Raw genomic sequence first — 23,572 nt, 5'->3', positions numbered from 1 at the left:
TTTTCATATACATTGATGAGAGAGAAGAAAAAGCCAAGGGCTATTAGAAGCAGCATGCAAACGATGCTTAATTCTATAGCGTTGTGTGGAAACGTAGATGTTGTCTAAACCCTTTTATGGCTAACAAAGTTGTTGTGTCCTACAAATCACACTCCTCGTACGACAAAGAACAGAGAAACGGTGTTATAACCATCGGTATAAGTGCCTCTGCAAACAAGCAGAAGGCGAGGTCTCCGATTCTCAGTTATCCCTTTGAGAAAGTCAAAATATAGTATTTTATTTAACAAAACACAAAGAAATTATCTTTGTCCTACGATTTAGAATTAAACGTCGTTGGAAAACAAAGCTAAAGATTAAAAAAAGACTATACACATTAAACGTCTCTGGGAAAACAAATATCAACATTAAATATCAAAGAGAGAAAAGAAATGACAAATAAAGAAAAAAAACAACTATCACAGAAGAAAAAGTCATGACACAATTTTTTTTTTTTTTAAATAGCAGACAGCGACTTAGAATCGTGAATCGGGATACAGTATCTTTTCATCGCATTTAAAATTAGGAATAATTGTGAAATGAGATTTTCCAAGAAACATGTTACTCAAACTATTCCTCCACTAAGCTCCACGAGATTTGTCGTTGCACTCCTATATTCTCCCAAGTGATTAACACATTCTATAGTTACGTTCATGGCCTCGGGAAAGGTTTAGTTTCAATTCTCCTACAAAATAGGAACAGCAATTATCAAATTTCATAATTTCCATGTTTAAAATTTACATTCCTTAAATCTGTGTTTTGCCTCTTTGTGATAAAGTGGTTTTCTGAGTGCGTGGTTCGGGGTTCAGTTTCTGGCGGTGCATAATATTGGAAGCCGATTTTAGGGAGTAGATCCCGCCACTACAGACTTTGTGGTCAAAAAGAACGTTAAACTGTAATGAATCAAATCTGTAGCTGTCAGAAACCCTAGATGAACAGAGGCTAATTTACTTTTCATAGGAAGCCATCACATTTATCGAATGCTCCAGGTTTATATTTCGCATTGTCATGATAGATGTGGGAACCTCCTAATGGATATTTTATCCTGCTCAGTTAGCCTGACGAATAAAAATCCTATCGTTCTAGGCAACTTTATGGCTTTTGCCGTCCAGACGCTTAGTGCTTTTCCAATTAAAGGGTAACATGTAACACGTGCAGTACTTAATTTGATTCCAGGTGCATAGTTACGCTTTTAACGATCATTAAAACGTTTGTTTACTGGCTGCATAGAATGAAAACCGAGTTCATAAATCCCTTTTAGTGATTTGTTTACGTCTTTTTGAATATTGCTTTCATTTTGTTTGCACTTCTTTACATTTCTTTTCTCCAGTTCGACACGAAGAGGTTTAATTTTGATCCACAATGATTATTCTCAGGTAACTGGAACACAAACTTAAAAAAAAAAAAATAACGTCTGTTCCAGTAGCACCACTTACCACCTTATGTTCTGATCTCACATTGTCTAAATGAAAGAATTTACCCGGCGGGAGCTCATGTGGTTCGGATTCCACGTTAATCGGTAGGTCCACGTCTCATATAGCCCTCGCTGCTGAACGGGACGTAAAACTCAAAATCAACTCAACTCAAAGAAGAATTTAAGGCACTGTCAAACTTTCAAGTTTTATAGGGCTTTATGCAGAGTCCCTTTGTCATATGATTAACGTCATTCTAAAAGCCTGACTACTGCAGGAAACATATGTTAGTCGAACACTTTAGTATGGCTCTAATCACGCGTCAGAACGACTCTGCATAAGGCCCATAGTGTTTATACGGCTCTTGTTTTACTTCTCATCGTTTGATTTCAATTTGTGTAGTTCGTTTGTTGTGGTTATATCCTTTTAAGTAATTGAAACTAAACATACATTAGCAGGACCGAATCTGTCAATACAAAAGAAATCCCAAGTGACTGATCAACGCCCAGATAAAACCGCTTAATCTAGAAACTCGAAGTTTGGACAAGATACAGCATTTGCGACGTAAGGTACCGCTAAAGAAAGGCTTTTGGAAATTTCAAAGGGCAAGAGGGGAAGTAGGGGTAGCAGTTATGATTTTGAAATGTCTAACTTCGAATTCCTGGGAGTTAGAGGCATGAAATGTGTTATATGGACTTCTCATTTAAAATAATAAGACAGGGGCTTCAGTGGTTTTTGATATTTGACCTAGAAGGGAAGAAAATGGGTAGGAAGAAAAATGGGGTGGGAAATTACAATTATTGTAACACGATATCGATATCTCGGTATATCTGGTGGTTAGGACCATGAAATTTGCTACATGGACTTCCTCTTCTAAACTAATAAGACATGTGTTTAAGGCTAAGATTAAAATAATAAGATACCTATATATATATATAACCCAGAAGGGAAGAAAATTAAGTGCAGGAAAAAGGAGTGAGATTACAATTATTACAAGATGGAATCCATTAACGTTAGAGAGATGAAATTTGGTATTTTTGACTTAATCCAAAATAACTATACACATGTTTCAACGGTTTTAGATGTTTGACCTATAATGAAAGGAAGAATGTTGTAGGAGTGCTTCCTTAAGATGCCCATACGGGACGTGTCAAACCTTGAGTTCAGATGAATTTTATATAAAACAAAATATTTGGTCAGCTGGGGGCCTCGCATCTCTTATGTATCAGCCTTTGCTTCTTAATAATATGTTTAATCACTCTCAGTTTAGTTTTACAATAGCCTTTTTTCTTCTTCCCATTAGACCGACTAAAAGCTAAAATATTCACGTTTGGCAATTTTCCTTGTGTCGGCCCCGTAAAGCCACAAATTTTGATTAATTCTTGATGCATGACAGTGACCTCGCGTCGTGTCGTCGCTAACGCTTTCGCCTTCGGTGCGAGCAGCCCCGGGTTCGATTCACGGTGGGGCAGTCGGTCGAAAAAGTGTAAAACGCTTTTTCAGGCCAGCCACCCTGAATGAGGTTTTCCTGGGTTTTCCTCATTCACACCGGGCAAATGCCGGGGCGGTACCTAACATAGAGGTCCCAGGCCGCTTCCTTCCTTCCCCAATCCTTTCTTTCTCCCCTTTCTCCGGATTGTGTGCTCGCCGAGGGACGTTATCCCTCAAAACGTGACGGGCTAAATGGCCTTAGATGCCGAAAGCCCAGAAGTCCTAATCCTAAATCCTTGATGCATGACAGGACCATGGTGTAGTCTAGGCTTCTATCATGTTAATGTAATTAAAGTGTGTATCCTAAAGGAGAGAGACAAAATTTATGCAAAAATCTAGGATCCCACGATCCTCTCAACTTGGAAGAGGGAAGTTGTCACATGCACATACATTCTTCTTTTAATACAATAGAATCCGAGATCTAGCGTTTTTTAAAATTATTACTTTATGGGTGTAAAGGGGATATTTTCTCTCATAAAGATTAACGGTGTTTGTCCGATAACTCCTCCTAGACTGTTGAACCGATTTTGATATGTTTTGGAACATGACTGGATAACAGCCTAAGTTGTGCATTTGCCGTGTTACATAGATTACAATGTGTGTTCTAAGGGAGGCAGTGGGAGCAGGGGTTCAATATTTATGCAAAAAAATGAGTATTTCTCAATCCTCTCAATTTAGGAAGATGAAACGTGGTACTCACAGCCGTGTTTTATTGTTTTTCAGTATCCCGTTTTAAGGGGTGGCAAGAGGGGCATCTTCTATCTATAGAAAATTAATGTTACGCAGTTTGTCCCCAATCTTCTTCTACCTGCATAGATTTTGATCATATCTTGATACATGAGTTTACTTTATGTTTTATCATATTTATTACAGGAGAGGGGTGAAGGGTATGTCAGGAAAAAGTATGTTTCACGGCCAAGGGCACATTAAGGCTTTTGGGGCCCTGGAGCCGACCATTTCAAGGGGGGTCCTATGTTATGAATAATTCCAGCGCATAAATTTTCTTTGATACCTTCCCCTGCCTCATAGGCTTATCGAAACACCGAGAATTATGCTGTAATATTTTAATGTGCTCCTAGCTTACGATAATTAGTTTAATTACATTCATAATTAACAGTTAAATGCTCATATACGTATACTGCAGTGTAACAAACAAATGTGAAATACAAGCCAAATCGTCAAAGAAGCTCTGCAAAAAACACTAGTAGAATAAAAGGAGAAACATCATATACAAATAGGTAAAGCTGTACAAGGCTATACTGTTAGAAAAGTTTTCTTCCTACATTTTTTGGTCTGCAAAGGATTCTATTATGTCATTAAACGATAACTCTGTGACCAGACATGATTCAATAGATAACAGGGCTTCCTTACAAAATAAGTATCGTGTGAAGACGCTTGCGGAAGAAGACTTAACTCTAGCGATATATTGCGAGCGTAGCGAGCGGGAAAACAAATTAGCATGGGTCTGAAGCGTATAATATAATAAGTTGGTTGCTATCTTTTAGTATTAAAGGGAGGGATTTTGGGGGGCCTCCTAAGCCTAGGCTCCATCTGGACCGCTGGACTGACTTTGATAATTTTTGGTACTTAGCGGATCCTGGTCTAACTTAATTTTTAGTATATTTATGGCAAGGGGAGAAGGTGGCTTGAGGTGTGACACATAAAATAATCGAAACCAAGCGATATTAGTTCTCAATCCGTAAGATGAATAGTGACAGTCACTGCCGATACCGTTCAAGTATAAATTCATTCCCCAGTGCGTATCCAAAGGTGAGATTTGGGTTGAAACACTTTATATAAACATACTCTCCCCGTTCATTCGACAAAGGGCATTTCAGCTACTGTATACAAGGTCTGATCGAAAATACGGTGAATAATAATTTTATGGACTTTGATTTAATCTCCTTCAAAGTACTGTCCTTGGCTAGCAATGCACTCATCCCAACGTTGAATCCGTGATTAGAAGCATTTCTAGAAGGCTTCTTTTGGAAGGGCGTTCAGCTGCTCTGTCGTGGACCTCGTAATGTCAGGAATTGTTTCAAAACGTTTTCCTTTAAGCGTGATTTTAATTTTTGGGAAGAGCCAGAAGTGCACAGACAGGAATGTTTTTTTCGGCCAAAAAGTCGTAGATCAAAAGCAAGGTCTGGCACGAAGCGTTTTGATGGTGAAGAAGGAAGTCATTTGCCCTTTTAATCGGCGGTTAAAATGCTTTTCATGGGCCTATAGGAGATGATTAGGTCCTCGGAAAGCTCTCGAATTGTCATTTGCTTGTTTGAACAATTCATTTGTGCCATTTTTGGACATTTGCATATGTTTTTGATGTCGAAGAACGTCTCGATCGTTGCTCGTTTTCAACCGGCTTCTTGCCGCTTTTCAATCGGTCATACCACTGGTAAACAGTCTTCAATGACACCGCTTCAAGTCTATACACTGATTTTGAAATTTTGTGAGCTTCTTTGGCACTTTTTTTTCGGCTTAGAACAAACTTAATGTTGGCGCGTGACAGACACTCTTAACACGTCCTCACTCTTCTGCCTCTAGAAACCAACTAACATGTTACAACTCGTTCAAACTCGACACTGACTGTACCAAAGGTTTAGGATACCGGGCTTACTAGTTGAAATGGATACAACATCGATAGATGGCACTGTTCAACTACATTCAGTGTACTTTTTGATCACACCTCGTATCTTAGTAGCTCAAAATGTTTTTCCTATACGCAGTTCAGTTCTGGAAATTAAACGTTCTTGTTCCTCTTTTCTTGTACATCATAAATGTTTTTAAGTGTAACATTTTTTTTCTTTCTTTGAAACCAAATGAAACTTCTTGCTTATATCCATGTGGGTGCTGGTAATAAAGTTTTCATGATTTCGTTCTAAATGTGGTAGAGCCCATAAAGTGTTTGCGATTGGTCTTAATTGTGGTTGCTTTTGAGATTGAAAGCGTTAGCTGCTGTTTTGAGTGGTTCGTGTTGGAGCTCGAAAGCTGCCAATTAGACACGCATGCTCCCAAACCTCGGCTCCAGGTTAGAAGCTCAACCAGCAAAGATGAGCAAAACAAAAGCATGCTGCAAAATGCGCCTTTGTTCAAATGGCTGTTTTTTCGTCGCTGTTCTATTGTTGTAAGCTGAAATGAAACACAAAACTACTTCCATGCGATGCAGGATTACAGCAAATGATATTCGGAACCCTCAGGAGTTTCCTTCCACTAGATGAGCAGTTTGGATTTTTTTTTTCGTTTCTTACATGTATATTTAACTTCGTGCAATTTCCTGCGGGGACTTTCAGTTATTTTTTTTAACTCTACAATAGCGCTGGTGCGTCGCATGAGGAAATGTGGATAGCCTACAGTTAAAACTTGGTAAAATCTCTAGAACAGACATTCAAAGCTTATTTTCTCAGCTCTGAAACAGCGAGAAAGCCTTTGAGGCATTTTTCGAAAAGGATATATTGCTTGGTAGCTGATTTTAATTTTGCGTGAGAATCCGAAAACCCTAGAAGCACAACTACAGTAATACAGAGCTCAGCGATTCTATCTGCAGAGTAGGGGCCACGATGGCTCACTGGTAGAGCACTTACCTCTAGTGTGTGGCGCCCTTGGTTCGATCCCCGCCCAGGTAAGTTTGTGGTGGACAACACCGTATCAATGGGTTTTCTACAATTTCCTCCCACATTCCCATTCCACCAATTATTCCATCATCATCATTCACTTGGATAATCGCATAACGCAAAGTGCATAATCGTGGAACGTTAAACTGAAGTATTTCTATCTGCAGAGCCCTTCACGATTTGGGCGTATCTGAATTCAGATAGCAATATTGTTTATCACTGTTTAATGATTTTTTTTTTTTGTTAATTTGTGGAAAATTTCTGCTATTCACAAGAGTCCCTAGATGTATTTTAGGTTCACATATATGTTCACATATAAGTTCACATTCACAAAAGTCCCTAAATATAACATGTGCAACTGTGAAGAGCAGGGACGCCTGCAGGAATTTTTCCAAGGGGGCAGACCGATACTTAAGTACAATCACAAATTTACACACTCTGTAAGTGTACATATCATATAAAACAACAATCAATTACACACATACACATGCCTTATTAACCCTAGAAAGACCATGATTGCATCTGCTACGTGAAAGACCAAGAGGAATCAAATTTGCCTGCGCTGGTTTTAAGTAGCTTTCTGAGTATATTTGTTCAATTTAAGTTAACGTGTTTAATTAAATTTCAAAAAAGGAACTTTTAAAGAAATTGTGCTTTTTATTTGTAAAAAAAAAAAGCTAAATATAGTGTGTAAAACTGTTTATATATTATACTAAATTTCTTATAATACAGTACTACGCAAAAAACTAGTATTATAACTAACACTTGACAAGTTATATCAAAACCTAAATGTTTATATAAAGGAAAAAACTAACATTTTTAAAAATTAATAGAAGTTTTAGATATAAAAATACAAATGAAAGGAATTTTGGGGAAAACAAAGATGGGTAGCACCTATGACCGATGGGGATTCAAATTGGCCCGCACAACATGAATTATATCTTTAAAAAATACAGTATATTCCAGTTACAAAAAAAGCTAAAATGAACCTTTCGTCAAAAGAAACAATAACAAAAGATGGAGAATCCTGAATACATATTAATACATTAACTAACTCTATGGCTTATGGTACCAGGAGGATCAATGCCGCGTTCACAAAAGATCTCCACTGACTTCTATCATTAACTAACTGCACCCAGTTTCTACTTTGTATTCCAATCTCTGTGAGATCCATCTTAATATTGTCCTCCCATCTGAGCCTAGGTCTTCCATTAATACGTATAAACTAAATAAAAAATAACTCGTGGGCAAAATTGACAAGCCCCCTGGTCTTTCTAGGGTTAACTGTGGTAAATAAACTATAGAATTTAATATATAATTAAGTCCTATCGTATGTGAGAGCAAATTATCATGCTTTGACATGTATTTCTAAGAACTGAATACCCTTCGAAAATCCAGGGGGCAGCTGTCATGGTGAAGTGAATATCTATTAAGGTTCTCCTCAATTTTCCAAAGCAATATGGAAATCGTAGAATAATCCTACCATTTATCTGTGCAGTTATTTAGTGAGAACAGCACACCTTCTGAGAAACATCGACTAGCTGAATGAATAGTGTTTTGGATTTAGTAGGAACATTTTAGTTTTATTCTTTGATGTGTGACAAATCAGAAATGGGAAAAATTGCGAACGAAGGTCATAAGCACTTACTAAATTCTTAGTGTTTATGTTTAAGGATGCTCAGTACTTGCACACCAATTTTGAGAGAAGTAGTTGCAGAGTGACCAAGTACTCTCAAACAGACTCTCTAAAAATGATTGTGCAAGTACCGGAGGTTCTAACTATCCACTTTTGAGCACCTTGTGTTTTTCCTGTGTGAGGAACCTTTTCCCAAAATATTATGACACATTTATGTAACACGGGGGGCGCGGTGGCTCAGTGGTAGAGCGTTCACCTCTGGTGCTTGGGGTCCCGGGTTCGATCCCAGCCCCCGCCAAGTGAACTTTGTGGTGGACAAACACCGTGCTCGTGGGTTTTCTCGGGGTTCTCCCGTTTCCTCCCACTTTCTTCATTCCACCATTTCACTCATCTCTCATTATCACCGTCTCCTTTAGCCTAATCGGCATAACCGTGGGACGTAAAACTCAAAGATTTCATTTCATTTTACATTTATGTAACACCCTCTCTCTGTATGAAATTGTATGATCAGCCTTTCAAGTTCACAATAAAAGAAACTAACCTTATTTTTACTAGAAATTTTGAACGGTGTGTTTTATGCAAAATAGCGTATTTGTTGCTTAATACGCCGCCTATCGAGTGAGCCAGAACCGAATCTTCATAAATGGACTAAATAAAATTTTGAAACAATTCGGATAATATTGCAAAACAAATTTTTAGTTTGTTTTAATATGAAGTACGTGTGGGATCAGAAATTGTCCTTAACGTTCTCTTCATGAAGTTAATTAATTGAGCATGTTTGTAGGTTGCAAAGAAATAAATGGTGGTCATAATGCTTTAAGAAAAGAAAAAAAAAAACTTTTAAACGTAATTTAGGGTGTACTAGAGGAAGCAAAGAAGAGAAAATACAAAACTTTCCAAAGTATTTTTGATCAGTAAAATGGCGTATCCTGATATAAATATAACAGGAGATGAATCTCAGATGATAGGGAAAAAGTACAAAGAAATGCAGAGGTTTTATTAAACGCTTGCAGGGACATGGGTTTAGAAGTAAATGCAGAGAAAACTAAATACGTGGAAGTTCATCGGGATCGTAATGCTGCAAAATTATGGTCTGTGCATTAAAAATATCAAGCAATACTTTCAACGAATTAGTTACTTTCAAATATCTAGAATCAATATTAACAGACCAAAATCATGTTCACGAAGAAATTAAATGTCGACTAAAAGCAGGGAATTCGTGTTATTATTTAGTTCAAAATCTTTTTCGTCGCGAATTCTGTCGTGGAATTTGAAACTTAAGACATATAAAACGATAAGCATGTCTGTTGTTCTGTATGGTTGCGAAACATAGTCGCTTACTCGGAAGGAAGAACATAAACTGAAAGTATTTGAGAACAAGATTCTGAGACGAATATTCGGACGCAATAGGAACAGGAATGGCGGAAACTTCGTAACGAGGAACTACCTCATTTTCACAGTTTATCAATTATTGTTAGGGTCATCAAGTCTAGGAGGGTCAAGTGGGTAGGTCATGTAGCCAGGATGGAAGAAAGTAGGAACGCTTTCAAAGTCTTAACTGGAAGTCCAATCGGAAGACGTCCATTAGAAGACCTAGGCGCAGATGGGAGGACAATATTAAGGTGGATCTCGCAGAAACAGGAGTACAAAGTAGAAACTGGATCCAAATGGCTAAGGATAGAAGTCAGTGGAGAGCTTATATGAAGGCTGAATTGAATATCCGGGTTCCGTAGGCCATAGGCTGAGTGAGTTAGTTAAAATAAATCATAGAAATCGTACGTAAAGTAGAAATGGGTGTTTACATTTAAAACATTTACCTTTAGATAAAAAGGATCTAGTCTCTTTGAATTCACTTGATTCTGCCACATTGACGTGGTTATGAAATGGTGTCCCACTGGTTATGTAAAGAAAAATAAAAGGTAATAGAAGTTTAATTTCTTTTTGAAGTACTTGACTATTTACGATGTATTTTTTTCAACCAATTGTTGTTGCTTTAGTTCCTATATTAAGGATTATACAATTGCTTTTGGATGTGAATATCATTTAATTCTAATACTAATAATTTTCTGACAAGGAACATCCTTTATCGTGAATATCAACCGAGATATACGAATGAATTTTAAAACGCATTGTTCTTTGGTTGCGTGACGTACGTGCATAATTTCTACGTAATGTATTTCTTTTTCTTCTTTCGGAATAATCACGAAATGACACATTTGCAATGAGACATAATATGAAGAAACCAAGAAAGGAAAAAAAAATAGTAATAACAGAGTAGAAAGACATTCAAATTCAAAATAAGAGTAAATTAGGTTTTCGCAGTATTAGTAATGGAACAAGTGGTTTGAGAATATCGAGAGACACACCCACAAGTCTGAATCGAACATGCCAAGCAATGAACAACGCCTTTTTAAGTGAATCGTAGATTTGTTTTGTACAGGGCCCTCCTGTTGATTTGCTGGCCCGGGAGCAACCGTCGCATGTGCTTCACGCACGACGCGGCCCTGATTTTGTATTGAAGTCATTTATTTAGTTACTTAAGTATCATATCTACGTATTATCATAGCATATAGACTCTTTATCAACAATGGTATGACCATCATACATGTTTAAATACGTTAAAATCTAATTTGGAACTGACAATCTGTATATTTGAACATGGAAACCATCATTCCTCGTGCGTAACGCTTGTGCGAACATTTTTGAACTTTTAAATCCATTCATAGACGCTCCGTTGCGGCAAGACACTGTTCCCGTATTGTACTGAAAGTCTTTAATGGACTGCGTGGCCCTTGATACACCTTCCAGAAAAAAAAAAAAAAAAAAAAAAAAAAACGGATCACTGCTTGTTATTCCTCTTTGGTGCAAACTTCTAATGGAGTGGCCATGATCTATCTGCAACAAAAGGAAGATAAATGAGGAATTAGAATCAAACTTTCATAGCATGACCACAACAGCATAACAGTAAAATAAATGAGGGCAGAGATCAGTATGCACAATGTAGAAAGAGTTATAATTACATTGCCGATAATTTTTGACTTATCCTCGTATTTACTTACTACAATACACCGGTACATCAATGATTGATTGATTTCAAAAATGCCTATAACTCGGTTAGTAGAGAAACATTGTAGGACAGTCTTCCCGGATTTGAAATACTGAAAAAGCTAGTTAGATATATTAATATGTGCTTAAATGAATCCCAAAGTAAAGTCCGAGTAGTAAATTTCTTGTCCACGAGCTTTCACGTCCAGAATGGCCTTTAACAAGGAGATGCGTTGTCGCCATTATTATCAACCATGTTTTCGAGTATGCTATAAGGAAAAACAAATATGAACTGGGGCCTAGGGCTGAATGGTATTCCCAATGTTATGGAGTGTGCTGGTGATGCAAATCTGATAGGGGATTTTTATTTATTTATTGATCGTCTGTTAAGAGAAAAAGAACATTACCACTTACAGTAAGCCTACATAATTACAAGCTTTGTAAATGCTGGGACACACAACAAAACAAAAGGGAGAAAGTTAAAAATTAAAAATGTAAAACAGTAATACAAACATTAAAAAAAAAAGTAAAGAGGTGCATCTGTTCCACGAATAACACATGGGATGATAAGAGAACAATAGGAAAAAAGGCAAAGGTTTTACTAAACGCTTGCAGAGGACATGGGTTTAGAAGCAAATGTAGAGAAAACTGAATACATGGAAGTTCGTCGGGATCTTAATACTGTAAATTATGGATATGTCAAAATATGAAATCATACTTTGGACAAAGTGAATATTTTAAAATACCTAGGGTCAGTATTAACAGACTAAAACCATATCCGTAAAGAAAGTAAATGTCTATTAAAAACAGGGAATTTGTGTTGTTATTCAGCTCAAAATGGTTTTGTCTTCGCGAATTCTGGCGAGGAATTGGAAACTTAAAATATATAAAACTATAATCATGCCGTTGTGCTGTATGGTTGCTAAACATGGTTGCTTCCTCTTTAAACAAATGAAATGAAATCTTTGAGTTTTACGTCCCACGGTTATGCTGGTTAGGCTAAAGGAGACTGTGATGATGAGTAATGAACGAAATGGTGGAATTAAGAAAGTGGGAGGAAACGGGAGAACTCCGAGAAAACCCACGAACACGGTGTTTGTCCACCACAAAGTTCACTTGGCGGGGGCTGGGATCGAACTCGAGACTCCAAGCACCAGAGGTGAACGCTCTACCACTGAGACACCGCGGCCCCTGCTTCCTCTGACTGTGAGAGAAGAACGCAGATTGAAAGTTTTTGCGAATAAAATCCTGAGATGAATATTCGAACCCAGGAAGAACGGGAATGGTGGAAACTTTAACACAATAATACACTGAACAAGGCGATGTGATACTATGTAGAAAAAAAAAACGTGAATGTGTGTTTTGTTACATATTATCACATAGCCTTGCTCAGTGCATATTGTGTTTTAGTACAAAATAGAAACAAGGCCTGATAGAATAGTTGTGGAAACTTCATAACGAGGAGTTGCATAATTTATACCATTTACCTAACAGTATTAGGGTCATCAAATACAGAACGCTCAGGTTGGCAGATTATGTAGCTATAAGGAAATACAGTAGGAACGCTTTCAGAATTTTAACTGGGAATCCAATCAGTAAACGATCATTAGGAAGATCTATGTGCAGATAGGAGGACAATATTAAGATGGATCTCGCAGAAATAAGAATACAAAGTAGAAACTGGATCCAATTGGCTAAGGATAGAAATTAATGGAGAGGTTTTGTGAACGTGGCATTGAACCTCAGGGTTTTATATCCGTAGAGTGAGTTAGTTAAATGACGACGTTGAATTTCAACGCTACTTTAATATATATATATATATATATATATATATATATATATATATATCTTGAGCACTTGAATTATATAGGTAATCATTAAAAATTTTGGAAACTCAGATAAGAATCCATTTGTGTTTGGTTGATCGCATGATCACCAAGGGAATGGTGATGGATGTGTGTATCTACCTTTCTTCTATACAAATGATGTCATGCTGCTTGATGACGTAAGCAACTTTCATCCTGTTTTATCCACATGTGGAAGGTAACGAACTGAGAGTAGGTGGGAGCTCATTTGATTGTCTTCGGATGGTTTCTATCTCCTTCACGCTATTGCGTAACAATAATGTTTTGTCTTTTGTTAGCCATTAACACCAACACATAAATTACACGTAGTTGAAGATACCAAATACAGAACTGATTTAATTCATATTTGAAGAGAACATTCTGTGAGCAGTAATATTGGCTCCTAGGTTGGATGCCAGATTGAGCTATCTCCAATTTTATGACAGCAGAAAAATCAAAGTCTGCAGTTCGATTCTATACCATGAAGCTGTTAAATTTTCATATCTTAATACATACATGGAATTTTTCTATAGGTATCAGGGGCGGCTGCATCATATAATCACAAAATAACGCACCTTTTCAATTAATACGAAGTATTTAAAAACTAACATTTATGATCAATTATTCGTGTGTACGAATGCAGAATGACCGAATACAAATTTAGTTATCATAATATGGAGTCTGCAACTCCGCTTGTTGTCCATGAGAAATTTGGCAATATAGCGTAAGTCACACTGCTTGGTGTTGTCCTCTCTTTACCTGTTCCGGCGTCAGGCACCTCTCTTTAAACGCCTTGCTGTATGTGTATCATAATCACACTCTCACATACGAGTGAAAACCTTCCGTTTTGTACTTTCTTTTGGCGGGAGAGGAAGAAATAGGGTGCGATCATGGAGCTCTGTGATGATTACGCATTCTGCATAATTTCACACTGCAAGTCATGTATGGCCTTATGCAGAGTCGTTCTGACGCGTGATTAGTGCCATACTAAAGAGTTCGAGTAACATGTTTCCTGCCGTAGTCATGCTTTTAGTATGACGCTAATCATACGTCAAAACGACTCTGCATAAGGCCCGTAGAGTTTGCGCCGTCATTTGAATGACATCTCAGCTTGCATTGTTCGTGCAACATGGAAACACCGTGTTTGTTAACAATTGCTAGGTGCTTCCGGAAAATTTCCAGTTCATTTAATGGAGTTTTGCAGTGTAATGATTCATAGTGTGTTTTTTTCTTTGACCTAATAGATTGTTCTCATGGCTCCTATACTAGCAAGAACGTCCACTGCAGGTGGGTGGATGGTTTTGAAAACAATTCTGGACATTATCACTATGCATGCAGTGCCTTCTAACCACTTATGATTATCGTAGTAGGAGACTCATTTTTTAATCAGAAGTGATAATTGAAGGCGGATTCCTTCCCAGCCATTACGTGCACTTAGAAAATCGCACATATCTAAATGGTAATCTTTCTTGGATAGTGCCAACTCATGTGTGAGCTACCAGACCAACTTTTTCACCTTGCTGATTCGCTAGGCCACCGAAGGATATAGTGCTATGGTGTAGCCTATATTTATCTTGTCTCCCCAATTGTGCAGATAGTTTTCCGAGCACCCACTTGTGAGCTGTTCTTGAGGATCTCAGCAGATTATGTTGTTGGTCGGTGAACGTGGGGCTCTTTTTTCAGTGTTATCTCACCAGCACAATATTTCGCAAATCGACGGCGTATGGTGCGTTGATTCATCGGCTTCTGACGAAAATGCATCTTGTCCATATTTATGAGGTGTGTTCAAAAAGTAGCGAACCTTTGGTTGGCAAAAATACATTTATTCATTTGGAAATCCGAAACCCTAATCAGCTTCAAAATAGTCTCCTTGGTAATGCACACCCTTCTCCAGCTCTCCCGCCGCTGTTGGAAACGCTTCTGGAACGCAGTTTTTGGAATGGTAAGCAACCGTGCTGTTGCATTCCGCATGATGTCTTCTCTTGACTCAAATCGGGTCCCTTTTAATCCCATTCTCAGCTTGGGAAATAACCAAAAGTCACACGGAGCCATATCGAGTGAGTAGGGAGCCTGATAACACACTGGAATGTTGTGTTTGGCGATGAAAGCCTGTATCAGATTTCGCGAACACTCTCATCATGCTCAAATTCTCGTTCAAAATTGAATGTACCGATCCAATCGAATAGTTTCCGCTTGGGGATCGCCAAGCTTTTGGCAAAATTTGATCCAATATCGCTGCTGAAGTTTTTCTGTCATTTTACAAAAAACTTAAATCCAAGGACTGCTCAGTACATGTCTTCACTCGTTGGCTTACTACGCCAGCGACTGATGCTTTCTGGAAGCGGGAAAAAATTCACGATTGCACATCAGTGTCTCCTCTACATCTACACTGAAGGAAGTGTTCCGCGTTTCATTGGTGTACGTACGAAAAAACAAAGTTCGTTACTTTTTGAATATATTTCGTATTTCCCATTACTGCTCAACCTGTGTGAATTTATAAAGTAGATTTGTAGTAGGGTGTAAACAAATGAAAGGTAAAACAATGTATGTAAAGAAAGTTTGAAGCTGTTTGAGTGAAGGGGCATATTTTTCCACATTCATATGATCCTGTTTCTGGGTATGAAGATCCAATTGAAGTAAGCCTTAACCTTGTAGTACGTTGACTTGATTACATAATGCGTAAAATCCCACTCCAGTAAAAGAATTTTAGTCTTTCAAATATTTCTTCAGAAAGGCAACATATATGATACAGTGAATCATAAAAATACGAAGTTTTTTTCTTTTTTTTTAACTTTGTACTTTTGTCAACTTGAATGGTGCAAGATAGGTGTTCTCTCTCTCTTTTTTTTTTTATCAAAAAATCCAATATATATATCATTCAATCAAAATTTTTCTTGTACGCCTTATATCTGGAGAACTACATATAGAGCAGCCAACTCAAACTACCACTTAACTCAGTATGAGGCGCTTATTCCGTAAAATATACGAAATCTCAATTTAGGGGCCGTTTAAAAATTGTGTGGCCTCTGATCCAAAAACTAATTATTGGCCAGATCGCAATCTTTTGATGCATTTGTTTTGGATCATTCCTGAAATTCTTGTTAATAAATGTAGTACTGCATTGGTAAGTGTATAATATAAGTTAGCATTGTAATAATTGAAACACATATTTTATGTGAACATACAAATAGTTTAACTAGTGCACTTGTCAATTATTGTGGTAATGAAATCTTTAAATTTGGATCCTGAGCGAACATGTTCATAGGATTTAGATCTTGAGTAAAACTACTTCTAATCACTCAGATTACTTCTTTAATAGGTTAAATTTTTCAAATCGGATTAAATTTTTCAACTTTACTTTGCATCAGTTTAATTATTTCTGTTATATGCTGGTCCGTAGACTCATCTAGAATGCTCGATCTTGATACTCGTAATTGCAAGTATCAAATCCTAGTCTCACTTGCGCAGTAAGTTCTATAAACTTAGCGTCACATAAGGATCTAAAACCTGAATATAGAAAGAGAAGTCAACAATATACTTTTTCCAACACAATCTTTTAATGCACGTCTGAAGGTAAGTCGTATTTGAAAACACAAACACCAGGTATGTTTTACTAAATCTTTAAGAACATACTGTATATCATCTGCTAGTTCATTTGGGTTGCTTTAATTACTTTTTTCATTAAAATTTTTAAATATCAAGGCTAAAGGTGGTGGTTAAAATGTCAACACTAAAAAGTGCTATACTAAATAGATGTTTATGACATATTGTTTAAATTTCTCGCAAAGAATAACTGCTGCACCGTATGAAATGCATTTTTGGACATAGTTAACATTTGGGTGAGCTTAGGTTTCTTTATTTTTTATTGAAAAGAAATTTTTCACTTTAATGCCGCATGATTATGTCCTTTAGGCAAAGGGGAACGGAAAGAATTCGTGGAATGAGTATGTGGAAGGAAAAAGAAAATTAAATCTTCGAGTTGTAACGTTAGACTAAGGGTTAGTTGTTTTTGATTGTTAGACTAAGGGAGATGATGATTAAAGCAAGTGAATAATGATAGAAGAATTGGTGGAATGAGAAAGTGGGAGGAAACGGGAGTACGTCAAGTAAACTCACGGACACAGTGTTGTCCACCAGAAACTTACTTGTCCAGGGATGGAACCAGGGACCCCACGCACCAGAAATAAGCGCTCCACTACTGAGCCACCGTGCTTTCCTGTGCAAGGAAACGGGAGCACCCTGAGAAAACCCACATTATAAATCGAGTATTATAAAAAAAAAAGTATCTTTCCTCACTGGTTTAGCGCTAGTGCTCGCGCCTTTAATTCACATGGTCTCGGTTCGATTCGCGGAGGGATAATATTGAAATTTGAACGCATTTCGATGGGTCGGATACCATCCAAACCACATCTCACATCGCCTTGGTGCTGACGAGGGACGCTAAACTTCAAGAAAATAATAATAATAATAATAATAATAATAATAATAATAATAATAATAATAATAATAATAATAATAATAATAATAATAATAATAGGGAACTTAAAGTGATTATGAGAGTAAAAAATACTAGTCATGGGCTTTGTATGATTCTGCTAATGAAAGATAATACGTGTTGTTTTATAGAATGACTAGCTGGAGCTTCGCCCCCACTTCCCGCATTTACAAGGCCTACGGCCTCGCACCTCTTAAACCCACAATTCTACCAAATTTAAAGTTTTTTTCTTATTTCAGCTATCAAAAAGATAAGATTTTGTGTCCCAAGGAAACGCCCATTTAAATAAATGAGAATTTTTTCATTCCTTTTTTAGAACCCCTAAGAACTAAAAATTATTCACTTTTAGCAATTTTCCTGTGGGTTAGTCCAGAAAAGCAACAATCATGCCAAATTTCAAGTTTTCATGTCAATCGTAAGTAGCCGTTATTTTATGTCAGTTCATGTAGTTTTCTATAAAGTAGTTAGAATTGGGATGGAACTACAAAGTGTAATGGTATCATTTATGTGTAAATTTTAATTATTTTACTACTTTGGAAGTTCCGGTATATATCAAAAATTGGATTGTATGAAGTTATCTTTATGAAATGAGAATGTTGATGAAAATTGTAAAGAGAATCTCTGATTATTCTGAAAAAAAAAAACTGTATTGTAAAAGTGAAGGGCAAGGGTCGCCCAATAGATTATCAAAAGACCTTTACTTCTGGGCCTATTTTTGTAAAACAAGTCACAGTGCAGATACATATGGTTTGATGTTAACAGACAGACCGTGCTATAATTCAAGGATAAAGTCCATTAGGCCAACATGTTTTATTGATGTGTATGCCGTTAAATGACCTGTGTCTATATGCTCTGGACAACATGTTTCCCAAGGCATAAGAAAGGTCTTATTTATATGTTTTTCGTCTGCAACATATATGGATTATTATCAGCGTAAGAAACATGCAAGTTCGTGTTTATATTATACTCGTATGCTTGAAATGCATGATAGAAAACTAGCGGAAAGCGTGTTTGTTCTCCAACCACTTGCTCTGGGCATTTTTATTCCTTCCCCTACGTTGTTCACTTTTTGACATCGGGAGCAACAATGTGAGGTCTTGAAGTTTACTTAGCTCTGTGGTTCAATATATATTTAACGTTACTTCAAGCTCAAAGCAGTAGGTCCCAACGTAGGGGACGCTGCCATGAAGAAATGAAATGAAATCTTTCGAGTTTTACGTCCCACTTTCATGCCGTCTAAGCTAAAGGAGACGGTGACGATGAGAAATCAATGAAATGGTGGAATGAAGAAAGTGGAAGGAAACGGGAGAACCCCAAGGAAATCCACGCACACGGTGTTTGTCCTACACAAAGTTCACTTGGCGCGAGCTGAGATCGAAACAGGGACCCCATTTACTAGAAGTGAACGCTGTACCACTGAGTCACCGCTGGCCCCCTACCGCGAAGAATCGTAAAGACCGATCAAAGGGAATGCAAACTGCTCACAGAAATAAACTGCACTCATATCTATATAAAAGAGTATAAATAAGTAGCTTATCATTGCTCAGGTCATACTACTATATAAAATATGAACGTGAAACTTAGACACAATACTCCTTTTGTCACGAAATCAAGTAAAAGGAAGGGTTTTGGGAACATCCTGACGGATGTGAATTAGAGTTCAAGTTGTTTGGCAAGAATAGTATATCTCACGAACCCCTAAAATTAAGATAATGAAACTCGAGGTTATAAACTTACCATTAACCCTTTTACGCGTTAGTGTCTATTTTAAGGTAACAAGGTAGTGTCTTCATTGTTAGATTTTAAAAAGTACCAATAAAGCATTCTACTTTATTCTTTTTTTTTTTATTTCTTCAATCATGGAGGCATTGTAGAACATGTTACATATGATTTCATGCCTTTATGTGTCGAGAGATAGGATGTGATGACATCATAACTTGAAACAAAGGAAATTTTTAGGCCTATTTTTATTGTTTTTGGCGGGTTACTTTCGCACTTAGAAACTGTAATTTTGCACACACATTCAGTTCATCCCTTAGTATTTTTTTTTTCAGATTTTTTCAGATCTCTGCATTAAAACAGAGAGGTCCAGAGAGACAAAAAGGTACAAGGAAAGGGATATTTTAACAAAAAATCCTTTTTTCGCGATTTTCCCGCCTCAGATACATGATGGAGGCATGTGAATGGTACCGTTTGAAAGGCTCTTGTGTTCCGATCAAACTATGATTCTAGGATAAATGGGGATGATGCTATAGCTCCTTCACTGAAAGTCTTTAATTTACCTTTAAAAAAGCCACAATTTAAAATGGTTAAAAATAATTGTCCATATTTTTGAGCAATTTTGAAATTCCGTTCGTAAAGGATGAAAATGGCAATTTCAATATGTATTAACACTTCGCACTATTTATTCGGAAAATGGCAAATGTAGCTAATGTTTTAAGTTGGTGTTAAATTCGGTATATAAACTCTTAAATAATATAATCAGCATTTCAGACTTTCGCATTTACCTTTTTATAAAGGAGGAAATTTCCTTATTTTTTCTCGATATTCTAACATACGTGTCTATAGTATTGAAATCTCTCGCTTTTCTCCCAGAGGAAGGGAAATGTAAACAATTGCTTAACCTTTAGGACAGGAAGTAACTATATTTAGTTACATAAAAATAAGGCTTGGGATACGAAGTAACTATTTATAGATGCCTTGCAGTTTGCCCACTAATCCTAATTGTTTTTTTAACTTTCTGGGTATCACATATATGCACTTGCATGTGTTTTATTCAGGAGACATACTAGGCAACTGCAGAAATTGGCGCCGTATCCCAGGCTTTATTTTTTAAAAAGGCTCCGTAATTAAAAGGTTAAGATACAAGATCTGAAATTTGGAATTTGATCTCTTATCTAAAAATAATGGAATATATATTTCATCATTGTCGAAAATCAACTTGTAAAGAGGGATAATTATAATAACATTAAAATTTCACAGTAGGTATTAACTCAGAAAATGACAAGTGTAACATTCCGCTTAAGTTCGAAGTGTAAAATTCGGTGTATAAAATCTGAATTAAAAATAATAGAATACATATTTCAGAACTTTCGAAATTCTCCTTTTAAGAGGAAGAAAGAAATTATATTTTTTTTTCGACCTTCAAATCTACGTTGTCTGTCTCATCATCACGGGAAGATGACTGAACCGTTCGAAATGAGTTATTGAACACAGCATTTTTCTAAAACCAAGTTTGTTTGTATCATGTTATTTTCATTATAATGCCTATCCTAATTGGGAGGTGGGTAGTTTTAAATATATACCAAAAGTACCGTGTCCCACGTGCAAAAACCTTTCCGAAAATATCGCTTCTAAAGAGAACAGTACCTAAATATTTTCTCATTTTGTGGTCATAAAATGACGAAAATGAGGGAACGTTTGAATCATTCAGAAGGACATTTGGAACTTAATTATAGTGCTGTCAAAATGTCTTGAGCCGTGGCAAAAATGCGAACTAACACACCCTCGGCACACCCACGCGTTGAGCCAATAAGGGTTCAGTTGTTGCTAAGCGAGAGAGCCTTGCAGCCGTCTAAGCCAAAGTTAGTGGGATTCTTTCATCCGATAGCAGCGCTTGGAACAGGAGGCTAGCTGTCAAGTCAATGCGGTATATGTATAGTACTCGGATCCATCTTAGTTCCTTTATCATCTCACTTCGATTGTAAAAAGTGTTGTGAAGAGGGGAAAAGAAGTTTAAATAACTGCTGCACCGTATGAAATGCACACTGAGAAAAAATCCGTTCTCCGTTCTGCGGTATATTGTACAAATATACGGAATCCTCTTCCTTACTGCAGAAATCAGTACGGAGCATACGTTATCCGTATGCTACATAGGCACTACCTTTAGATGTTACATCATGCCGTTGCAGGATGTCTGACATCTAACAGTTTTCCATATATCACCCTCAGCTATATATTACATACGTCCATTTGTATGTGAGATCCTGACCGCCTATATTGTTTCATACGGAAAGTACGTACAGCTGGAACATTTATACGGAAACAATTATAAAACGTACATTTTCAGTTATACGTCTGCTGTACGTTAAGTCCAAAAGCTACAGGAATTACGTATGTAACCTATCTTTTTTAAGTACGCCACCTACATGTTTTGCTCTCAGTGCAGTTTTGGATGTAGTTAACGTTTGGGTCGAGCTTATTTTCTTTTATTAAACGAAATATTTCAGTTTAACGTCCCACGATTATGTCCTTTAGGCTAAGGGAGACAGATGATTAACGCAAGTGAATGACGATGGAAGTACAAGAATCGGTGCAATGAGAATGTTGGAGGAAACTGGAGCACCCTGAAAAAACCCACGGACACGATGTTGTCTACCATAAACTTACCTGATCGGGGATTAAACTAGGGACCCTACGCACCAGACGTAAGCCCTCTACCACTAAGCCACCGTGCCCCTTTTACTTTCATTCAAATAAATATCCTAAAAGAGAAAGAGTGTTCAAAATAATTGTTTTTCAAAACTTGAAGAAAGGACGTTCCAGCTAGTTAAAATATTACGAATGTTGTAAGAAAGGTGATTTACAATAAATACCGTACAAACACAAAATAACTATTGAATAAAAACTGTAGTTTCATTGGGAACAAATCTAGCGAAATATAATACTGCACTGCATAGGTATGCAGAAGTCTTGTTGGAATTACTATTAGCGAGACTATTATTATTATTATTATTATTATTATTATTATTATTATTATTATTATTATTATTGAAAATTCAATAGTGCATCTGAAATCGCAGAAAGAGTGAGACAAGAGCACGTATCACAAACGAACAGGAAGGAAGGAGCTTACTGTTTACGAACACGAAAACAAGGTTGGGAACCACTTTTTTGTAGAGCATATTATATCACAAACAGTGCACACAGTTCGTTTCTCTATTTTTACGTATTGTCCCACTCTGAAAGGGACAATGCTTATTAGCTCTCGGCGTTAGTTCATTCTAAGTGTATGTATATGTAAGAGTAAGAGGTTGCAGTTGTGCGTAATACTGCAAAGCTCTTTTTGCATTCGTTCATGTCTAAAATTCAGTAACAAGTCTGAAAACACAATGATAAAAGCACTAGGGTAAAATTAGGAATACAGTGAGATTTTCTTCTGTCAACAAGGGTAAAGAAAGACCCAAGTTGGTACGAGAGATAAGTCAATACTTATCGGAGAAAATGGTTGCCATTTGTTTCCGAACGAATATTCTCATCCGTGCTTTCTTGGGACGAGGGCTTTCAGTATGCCTCCATTTCATGGACTGGCGTTTCTTTTCTGGAGTCTCGTAGAGGAACCAAGTTTTGTCGACGGTGACCAGATGCTCAAATAACTCGGTCGGATTTTCACTGTACTGTTGCATCAACTTCTGACAAATCTCCACACGCTTTTGTTTCTGTGCAACTGTGAGGTCATGAGGCACCCAATGTGCACACACCTTGTGCAGCTTCAAATCCTCGTGAATGATAGTGTAGAGGGAACCCCGTGATACACCTGTTATTTTTTTCTCTAGTTCATCAAACGTGATTCTCCTGTGCTCCGCGGCTTGCTTGGTCTGCGTGCAGTTGCAGGACGCCCAGTGCTTTTGTTTTTGCAGCATTGTCTTTGCCTTCTTTAAATTCGGATACCCAAGGAAACACGGATCTGCGACTTGGTGCTGTGTCCCCGCATCAGTGATGCCAATTGAAGGGAAATTTCCCTTGGCGCAGGGAACTTTTGAGTAAATTTTGGAGAAAAGGGAAAAAGGGAAATTGCTTGTAATCTCTTAATATTGCAGGGAAATTTGAACCTGTCTTCAGTCGTTTATAGATTGATTGTATTTACGTATATGATTAATCTAATTAAAATTCAGTATAAATTCAACATCCTATTTGTTCCAAACATAATCCGTTGCACATATTTCACATAAATTCTCACGAGTTATCTGCTTTGCATTCGTTAATATTTATCAACATTACACATC

The 23,572-nt window shown here is 37.1% G+C and overlaps 1 protein-coding gene across 7 annotated transcripts in view; it reads left to right on the top strand.

Annotated features, from left to right (window-relative positions):
- The window catches only part of Ipk1 (Inositol phosphate kinase 1), a 794,094-nt gene that overhangs the window by 536,276 nt on the left and 234,246 nt on the right, over positions 1-23,572 (top strand). The gene's annotated exons all lie outside the window — the stretch shown is intronic.

Source organism: Thermobia domestica, chromosome 6, assembly GCF_964235325.1.
Source record: "Thermobia domestica chromosome 6, izTheDome1.hap1.1, whole genome shotgun sequence".
Taxonomy (NCBI): Eukaryota; Metazoa; Arthropoda; class Insecta; order Zygentoma; family Lepismatidae; genus Thermobia; species Thermobia domestica.
The sequence above is the reverse complement of the archived record's forward strand: the minus strand, read 5'-3'. Positions and strand labels throughout refer to the sequence as shown.